Consider the following 9,914-nt stretch of genomic DNA (forward strand, 5'->3'; position numbering starts at 1 on the left):
TTAAATTAGTTATCTTACTTATCTTTAGTTATCTTACTTATCTTAGTTATCTTAACTTATCTTTAGTTATCTTAGTTATCTTAACTTATCTTTAGTTATATTAGTTATCTTACTTATCTTTAGTTATCTTACTTATCTTAACTTATCTTTAGTTATCTTAACTTATCTTTAGTTATCTTAACTTATCTTTAGTCATCTTAACTTATCTTTAGTTATCTTACTTATCTTTAGTTATCTTTAGTTATCTTAACTTATTTTTAGTCATCTTAACTTATCTTTAGTTATCTTACTTATCTTTAGTTATCTTAACTTATCTTTAGTCATCTTACTTATCTTACTTATCTTACTTATCTTTAGTTAAATTAGTTATCTTACTTATCTTTAGTTATCTTACTTATCTTTAGTTATATTAGTTATCTTACTTATCTTTAGTTATCTTAACTTATCTTTAGTTATATTAGTTATCTTACGTATCTTTAGTTATCTTACTTATCTTTAGTTATCTTAACTTATCTTTAGTTATATTAGTTATCTTACTTATCTTTAGTTATCTTACTTATCTTACTTATCTTTAGTTATATTAGTTATCTTTAGTTATATTAGTTATCTTAACTTATCTTTAGTTATCTTACTTATCTTTAGTTATCTTTAGTTATCTTAACTTATCTTTAGTTATCTTACTTATCTTTAGTTATCTTAAGTTATCTTTAGTTATATTACTTATCTTTAGTTATCTTACTTATCTTTAGTTATATTACTTATCTTACTTATCTTTAGTTATCTTACTTATCTTTAGTTATATTACTTATCTTTAGTTATATTAGTATCTTACTTATCTTTAGTTATCTTACTTATCTTTAGTTATATTAGTTATCTTACTTATCTTTAGTTATTTTACTTATCTTTAGTTATCTTACTTATCTTTAGTTATATTAGTTATCTTACTTATCTTTACTTATCTTACTTATCTTTAGTTATATTACTTATCTTTAGTTATAATATTTATCTTTAGTTATATTACTTATCTTACTTATCTTAGTTATTACTTATCTTTAGTTATATTAGTTATCTTTAGTTATATTACTTATCTTTAGTTATATTACTTATCTTACTTATCTTTAGTTATCTTACTTATCTTTAGTTATATTACTTATCTTTAGTTATCTTACTTATCTTTAGTTATATTACTTATCTTACTTATCTTTAGTTATCTTTAGTTATCTTAACTTATCTTTAGTTATCTTACTTATCTTTAGTTATCTTAAGTTATCTTTAGTTATATTACTTATCTTTAGTTATCTTACTTATCTTTAGTTATATTACGTATCTTACTTATCTTTAGTTATCTTACTTATCTTTAGTTATATTACTTATCTTTAGTTATATTAGTATCTTACTTATCTTTAGTTATCTTACTTATCTTTAGTTATATTAGTTATCTTACTTATCTTTAGTATTACTTAGCTTAGTTATCTTATATCTTTAGTCTTTAGTTATCTTACTATCTTACTTATCTTTAGTTATTACTTATCTTTAGTTATATTAGTTATCTTTAGTTATATTACTTATCTTTAGTTATATTACTTATCTTTAGTTATATTACTTATCTTTAGTTATTACTTATCTTTAGTTATATTAGTTATCTTACTTATCTTTAGTTATCTTACTTATCTTTAGTTATCTTAACTTATCTTTAGTTATATTAGTTATCTTTAGTTATATTAGTTATCTTACTTATCTTTAGTTATCTTTAGTTATCTTACTTATCTTACTTATCTTTAGTTATCTTACTTATCTTTAGTTATCTTACTTATCTTTAGTTATCTTTAGTTATATATAGTTATATAAACTTATCTTTAGTTATATTAGTTATCTTACTTATCTTTAGTTATCTTACTTATCTTTAGTTATATTAGTTATCTTACTTATCTTTAGTTATATTAGTTATCTTACTTATCTTTACTTATCTTAACTTATCTTACTTATCTTTAGTTATCTTACTTATCTTACTTATCTTTAGTTATCTTACTTATCTTTAGTTATCTTACTTATCTTTAGTTATCTTTAGTTATATATAGTTATATAAACTTATCTTTAGTTATATTAGTTATCTTACTTATCTTTAGTTATCTTACTTATCTTTAGTTATATTAGTTATCTTACTTATCTTTAGTTATATTAGTTATCTTACTTATCTTTACTTATCTTAACTTACTTATCTTTAGTTATCTTACTTATCTTAACTTATCTTTAGTTATATTAGTTATCTTTAGTTATATTAGTTATCTTACTTATCTTTAGTTATCTTAGTTATCTTAACTTATCTTAGTTATCTTAACTTATCTTAGTTATCTTACTTATCTTTGTTATCTTAAGTAATCTTTAGTTTTCGTAACTTGTCTTTAGTTATCTTAACTTATCTTTAGTTATCTTACTTATCTTAGTTATCTTAACTTATCTTTAGTTATCTTACTTATCTTACTTATCTTTAGTTATCTTAACTTATCTTTAGTTATATTAGTTATCTTACTTATCTTTAGTTATCTTACTTATCTTAACTTATCTTTAGTTATCTTAACTTATCTTTAGTTATCTTAACTTATCTTTAGTCATCTTAACTTATCTTTAGTTATCTTACTTATCTTTAGTTATCTTTAGTTATCTTAACTTATCTTTAGTCATCTTAACTTATCTTTAGTCATCTTAACTTATCTTTAGTTATCTTACTTATCTTTAGTTATCTTTAGTTATCTTAACTTATCTTTAGTCATCTTACTTATCTTTACTTATCTTACTTATCTTACTTATCTTTAGTTAAATTAGTTATCTTACTTATCTTACTTATCTTTAGTTATATTAGTTATCTTACTTATCTTTAGTTATCTTAACTTATCTTTAGTTATATTAGTTATCTTACTTATCTTTAGTTATCTTACTTATCTTACTTATCTTTAGTTATATTAGTTATCTTTAGTTATCTTACTTATCTTTAGTTATCTTAACTTATCTTTAGTTATCTTAAGTTATCTTTAGTTATATTAGTTATCTTACTTATCTTTAGTTATCTTACTTATCTTTAGTTATATTACTTATCTTACTTATCTTTAGTTATCTTACTTATCTTTAGTTATATTACTTATCTTTAGTTATATTAGTATCTTACTTATCTTTAGTTATCTTACTTATCTTTAGTTATATTAGTTATCTTACTTATCTTTAGTTATTTTACTTATCTTACTTATCTTTAGTTATATTACTTATCTTTAGTTATATTACTTATCTTACTTATCTTTAGTTATCTTACTTATCTTTAGTTATATTAGTTATCTTAACTTATCTTTAGTCATCTTAACTTATCTTTAGTTATCTTACTTATCTTTAGTTATCTTAACTTATCTTTAGTTATATTACTTATCTTTAGTTATCTTACTTATCTTTAGTTATCTTAACTTATCTTTAGTTATATTACTTATCTTTAGTTATATTACTTATCTTACTTATCTTTAGTCATCTTAACTTCTCTTTAGTTATCTTAACTTATATTTAGTTATTACTTATCTTACTTATATTTAGTTATATTACTTATCTTACTTATATTTAGTTATCTTACTTATCTTTAGTTATATTAGTTATCTTACTTATCTTTAGTTATATTAGTTATCTTACTTATCTTTACTTATCTTACTTATCTTTAGTTATCTTACTTATCTTAACTTATCTTTAGTTATATTAGTTATCTTTAGTTATATTAGTTATCTTACTTATCTTTAGTTATCTTAACTTATCTTTAGTTATATTAGTTATCTTACTTATCTTTAGTTATCTTACTTATCTTTAGTTATCTTAACTTATCTTTAGTTATCTTACTTATCTTAGTTATCTTAACTTATCTTAGTTATCTTAACTTATCTTAGTTATCTTAACTTATCTTAAGTTATCTTTAGTTTTCGTAACTTGTCTTTAGTTATCTTACTTATCTTTAGTTATCTTTAGTTATATTTAGTAGTCTTACTTATCTTTAGTTATCTTTAGTTATCCTAGTTACTCCTCCCTTTAATGTCTGTAGTATCTACATACATGTACTGTATATATGCACATATAAATATTTGCATTCAGGCATATGTGGGTATGAATATGAAGTAATAGTTGTATTAGTTTTTCCTCTTTTTCTGTTTGCATCACCAGAAGCAAACAATCTGAAACACACGTTATGGTTTTACAGATTCATGAATTGCAATAAAACTACTAAAATAATTTGATCTTTACGGTCTCCATCCCCGACGTGCAGCTCTTTGAATATCTGCTTGTGCGTTCTGGCTTCTCTGGGCCATTTCAGGTCACAAGTTACTCAGCACATTTAACATTATATAAGCCTCAAGTGGGGAAAACAGAAAAGAAAGAAACCAAAGCGGAGTTCCAGGGTTTCCTTGCAAAACCACAGAACAGCCCCATAGACTTTGTTTTCCTCCTGCAGCACACAAGCAGGCCAAACACAAAGTGTGTGTTGCAGCTCCTGCAGCAGTGTTTAAACCTAATCAGCTGATCTTCACCTTGAAAAGATGCAACAGCAGCTCTGACGCTTCCTGCAGGAAATCTAAACCTCTGACGCTGAGAACAACTTCTACTGGAGACTGAAGTGCCTTTCAGAAGCTCTGCTGTGACCCTTTACACACACACACACACACACACACACAGTTTACTTAACTCTTCACGGTTAGCACAGAGGTCTCTTCTGTAAAAATTATGGAAACATTATGAAACCCCCGACACACTGAAAGCTCTGCAAACTGAACCGTTCTGAAAAATTAACCAACAACTATTTTAACAATAATCGTTTTAAATGCTCAAATACAGAGACTTCCTGTTTCATATCATATGGTGCGTGTGCTCATCAAATAAAGACATGGAGTTATTTACTACCCGGGACACTAATCTGTGTTTTTAATCCTTTTTTTTTTTCATCCAGGGAAAGTTGAGTGAACATGTTTGACCTCTTCCAGCCCGACCCCGCTGCACATTCACACAACTCTACGTTTTCAGGGGGCGACACTGACGGTAAATGTCCGGCTTTAGGGAACTTTGACAGTGATTGTTGAGCTCACAGAGGAACAGAACTCATGCATAAGCACACACACGCCCAGACTGATCCTCACTAAGAAAGCAAGAAATATCTGCACACACACACACACACACACACACACACACACACACACACACACACACACACACACACACACACACCTAAGTGAACAAATTAACAGCATGGTGCAGAAACACACACACACACACACACACACCATCATCAGTGGAGGCGGTTCGTGCGGCTCCAAGGGAAACAAACAGTGTTCTCTGTGCAGAGGATTAAAGACACACCAGTCCCATCAACATGACGCCTGTTTACACAAACATACAAGCAAGTGTGTTCAGCTGCCGGCTCCTTCACGTCACCAGGACGGAGAGAAGAGAGCGAAAGGGAAAAGGATGCACTGGGAACGTATTGATTTATGTCCATCGGGGGTTGTAGGAGAATACGTGGCCCTCCAGGCCTCCTCTGTGGGCTTTAGGAGCTGAATAATGATGCCCGCGGGATCACTCCACACCTCCAAACTGTCCATTACTGAACAGTCAGGTCCTTCCATTTACTCGGGCCTGTTGGACGGAGCAGCTGAGTATTTCTGAACAATCAGGTGACATTACAACAGAGCTGCAACATGTCATTGGGAGACGAGTTTAAAACTCGGGGGATTTCCCTTGAAAGCCCGCTGCTACACACACTCTGCACATCATACTCAGGAGGCGAGCAGCAGCCAGACAGGAATTAAATCTGTAGCAGGACCTCAGAAAGGTCAGGCTGCAACAGCCAACTGTCTAAAGAAACAGCTTTGTAGTCGGCCAGACCTTAAGCCTCGGCCCCTCGGCCTGCACGGTGGGAAACAATGCACATAATAGGAAATACTTGTTCCAGATGCAGACGGCAGGGAAGGTGAGGTCTTTAAATGTCTTGTTTTGTCAAATATATTCATTTTAATACGATATAAAACAGAGAAAATCAGCAAATCTGCACATTAAAGAGGCTGAAAACTGCATTTACAGACATTTCCTATGAAAAATGACTTCAAAGATTAATCGATTACCAAAATAGTCGATTCTGATCGACTAATCGGTGACGAGCTCATTCATTAGAAGACCCTTGTAGCACATTGAGGGTGTACACTCAATACAGACGCTCACATATCAGAAACTATAATTATGTCATATCTGTGGAGACCACACGTCTTATTATCCATGTTTCCTCCTCACTCTGTCCCTCGGTCAAAGGAGACATACCCAGATCGCGGCAGGCTGTCAAACGTCTCCATGGCAAAGCATACGTGAGAGGAATCACGACGAGGTGGGCGAACACATCCTCCGGTGCGCCGCGTCACCTCTGGAGGAGCGAGCTGCGGCCGTCCGGAGCTCGGGGACCTTCGTGTTCCCGGCACGTTCCACACAATGTAACCAACTTTGGCGCACGAGCAACAGCACGAGCAACACTAGATAGTATGAAGAACAATGAGGTCACCCACTCTCACTTTGAGAACACATTACAGGGACTTCTCCAAGTCCTCGGGGGACACTGTCTCCACACAGGAGGCCAGAAATAAACCCGGAGCCGGAGTGTGAAATACAGTCAGCCCACATTATAAAGAGGCCCCTTCTCTGCTCGGGACTGCAGCCTGTCCTGGCCTGGCTTTACAATGCACCTGTTCGGGTCTGAAGCCAGAGGAATGAGCCCGGTGGGCTGCGGGGGGGGGGGGGGCTTCAGCTGTCCACACTCCGAGCGACGACGGGGAGGAACCGAGGCGAGGAGGCGAGCAAGGAGGCGAGGGCGGAGGGCGGAGGGTGCTTGTGGATAAGTAGCCCAGTAAGCCAGCTAATAACACAGCGACTGCCTAAAAATACCCCCGACCACAGAGCCGGGCTGCCGCTGCAGAGCCCCGCGAACCACCGCGGAGCGAACCCGGATGTTCAGACCAAACGCACCGAAATTGACGCCGTTGTGAGCGTGCACAATAACATCTCAACATGTAGAAGACAGTTCGGATCTCCTTCGATGTCCGACCAGCACTTTCTCTTCCAGCAACACGAGGAAGAAATGTTCCGACAAACACACACAGCAACACATGAAGACGACAACAAAGAGCAAGATGAAAACACAAACTGACCGTCAGACCCCCTCCAGGTTTATATCCCTTGGTGTAATTCAGGATAAATCCTGCTTTCCGTTCTTCCGCTGCTTCCTCCGCACGGTGGAAAGGAGTCCCTGCGACAGGCTCTCCGCCGCTCCGAACTTAGTGGTCGCAGCTGAAGGTGGAAGCCTGATTCACGATACAAAAATATTACATTTCAAAAAGCACCATGTGGAGTAGTGTCCGGGCTTGGAATTAAACCAGCAGCAATTACAAAATCCTGTAATGTGGGACGGAAACAAAGGTGTAAAAAAAATAAAGGAAAAATAAATGTTGGGTTTAAAGGTAAGAATTAAAAAAAAAAATCACATCACTTTGTGTGGCGGTAATATCTGCACGGCTCCCGTTCACCCGGCTCTGCTGTCGGACACTGAACACGTCCCGCACAGCCGACGTCCTCAACACAAATGTCCGCTACCGAGCCTGAAGGATGAATTTCCACCCGGAGGAGGAGTGGAGAGGGAGGGAGGGAGGGCAGTGGCTTGCATTCTCTGAATTACTCCACCCCCAAACTGCCTTCCCCCTCTCCCTTTTTTTCCAACCCTTCCACCTCTCTGTCATTCACTCTATTTGCTCTCGTCTGCCATATTCTCCCTTCTCCTCTTTATCTTTCGTTCTTTTACACACACACAGGCACGCACGCACGCACACACACACACACACACACACACACACGCACGCACACACACACGCACGCACAAACCTCTCTCTCTTCACATCCTCACTGAGGGCCACAGCATCATTGTGTCTCTAAAGGCATGCGCTTATCATGGGCAAATACATCAATATGTTTACTCAGCACCTCCTCCGATGGAATTATGATGATGACATTGATCTGGGCTGCAAAGGATCATCATGTAGATTTGACGAGAGGGATTTATACAACTCTGAAGAAACACTCGTAAAAAAACATAACATTTGGCATTAAAGATATAATATGTAACTTTTCCACATTCCAAAATGTCAAATATATGTAGTGAGACAGAGACATGTGTAATGTCCCTGAAGGTAACGTTTCCTCTCTCTCCTGTCATGGTGTCATCAGTCCTGTGTTGTATATGTAGTGAGACAGAGACATGTGTAATGTCCCTGAAGGTAACGTTTCCTCTCTCTCCTGTCATGGTGTCATCAGTCCTGTGTTGTATATGTAGTGAGACAGAGACATGTGTAATGTCCCTGAAGGTAACGTTTCCTCTCTCCTGTCATGGTGTCATCAGTCCTGTGTTGTATATGTAGTGAGACAGAGAAATGTGTAATGTCCCTGAAGGTAACGTTTCCTCACTCACCTGTCATGGTGTCATCAGTCCTGTGTTGTATATGTAGTGAGACAGAGACATGTGTAATGTTCCTGAAGGTGACGTTTCCTCTCTCTCCTGTCATGGTGTCATCAGTCCTGTGTTGTATATGTAGTGAGACAGAGACATGTGTAATGTTCCTGAAGGTAACGTTTCCTCTCTCTCCTGTCATGGTGTCATCAGTCCTGTGTTGTATATGTAGTGAGACAGAGAAATGTGTAATGTCCCTGAAGGTAACGTTTCCTCACTCTCCTGTCATGTAGTCATCAGTCCTGTGTTGTATATGTAGTGAGACAGAGACATGTGTAATGTTCCTGAAGGTAACGTTTCCTCACTCTCCTGTCATGTAGTCATCAGTCCTTTGTTGAATATGTAGTGAGACAGAGACATGTGTAATGTTCCTGAAGGTAACGTTTCCTCACTCTCCTGTCATGTAGTCATCAGTCCTGTGTTGTATATGTAGTGAGACAGAGAAATGTTTAATGTTCCTGAAGGTAACATTTCCTCTCTCACATGTCATGGTGTCATCAGTCCTGTGTTGTATATGTAGTGAGACAGAGACATGTATAATGTTCCTGAAGGTAACATTTCCTCTCTCTCCTGTTATGGTGTCATCAGTCCTGTGTTGTATATGTAGTGAGACAGAGAGAAGTGTAATGTCCCTTAAGGTAACGTTTCCTCTCTCTCCTTTCACGGTGTCATCAGTCCTGTGTTGTATATGTAGTGAGACAGAGAAATGTGTAATATTTCTGAAGGTAACGTTTCCTCTCTCTCCTGTCATGGTGTCATCAGTCCTGTATTGTATATGTAATGAGACAGAGACATGTGTAATGTTCCTGAAGGTAACGTTTCCTCTCTCTCCTGTCATGGTGTCATCAGTCCTGTGTTGTATATGTAGTGAGAAAGAGACATGTGTAATGTTCCTGAAGGTAACGTTTCCTCTCTCTCCCGTCATGGTGTCATCAGTCCTGTGTTGTATATGTAGTGAGAAAGAGACATGTGTAATGTTCCTGAAGGTAACGTTTCCTCTCTCTCCTGTCATGTAGTCATCAGTCCTTTGTTGTATATGTAGTGAGACAGAGACATGTGTTATGTTCCTGAAGGTAACTTTTCCTCTCTCACCTGTCATGGTGTCATCAGTCCTGTGTTGTATATGTAGTGAGACAGAAATGTGTAATGTTCCTGAAGGTAACATTTCCTCTCTCTCCTGTCATGGTGTCATCAGTCCTGTGTTGTATATGTAGTGAGACAGAGAAATGTGTAATGTTCCTGAAGGTAACGTTTCCTCTCTCACATGTCATGGTGTCATCAGTCCTGTGTTGTATATGTAGTGAGACAGAGACATGTGTAATGTTCCTGAAGGTAACATTTCCTCTCTCTCCTGTTATGG

General features: G+C 35.1%; 1 protein-coding gene across 4 annotated transcripts in view; it reads right to left on the reverse strand.

Moving 5' to 3' along the window:
• Positions 1–7,709, reverse strand: part of dag1 (dystroglycan 1) — a 49,388-nt gene extending 41,679 nt beyond the window's left edge. Inside the window, exons 1-2 of one of the 4 annotated variants that reach the window (XM_029431576.1) lie at positions 7,544–7,709; positions 7,206–7,358 (exon numbers count right to left, since the gene is read on the reverse strand). The gene's annotated coding sequence lies outside the window, so the exon portion shown is untranslated. The other 3 variants (XM_029431575.1, XM_029431577.1, XM_029431578.1) reach the window with 3 other exon arrangements.
• Between the last annotated feature and the right edge of the window lie 2,205 nt (positions 7,710–9,914).

The sequence above is a fragment of the Cottoperca gobio genome, chromosome 5 (genome assembly GCF_900634415.1).
Source record: "Cottoperca gobio chromosome 5, fCotGob3.1, whole genome shotgun sequence".
NCBI lineage: Eukaryota > Metazoa > Chordata > Actinopteri > Perciformes > Bovichtidae > Cottoperca > Cottoperca gobio.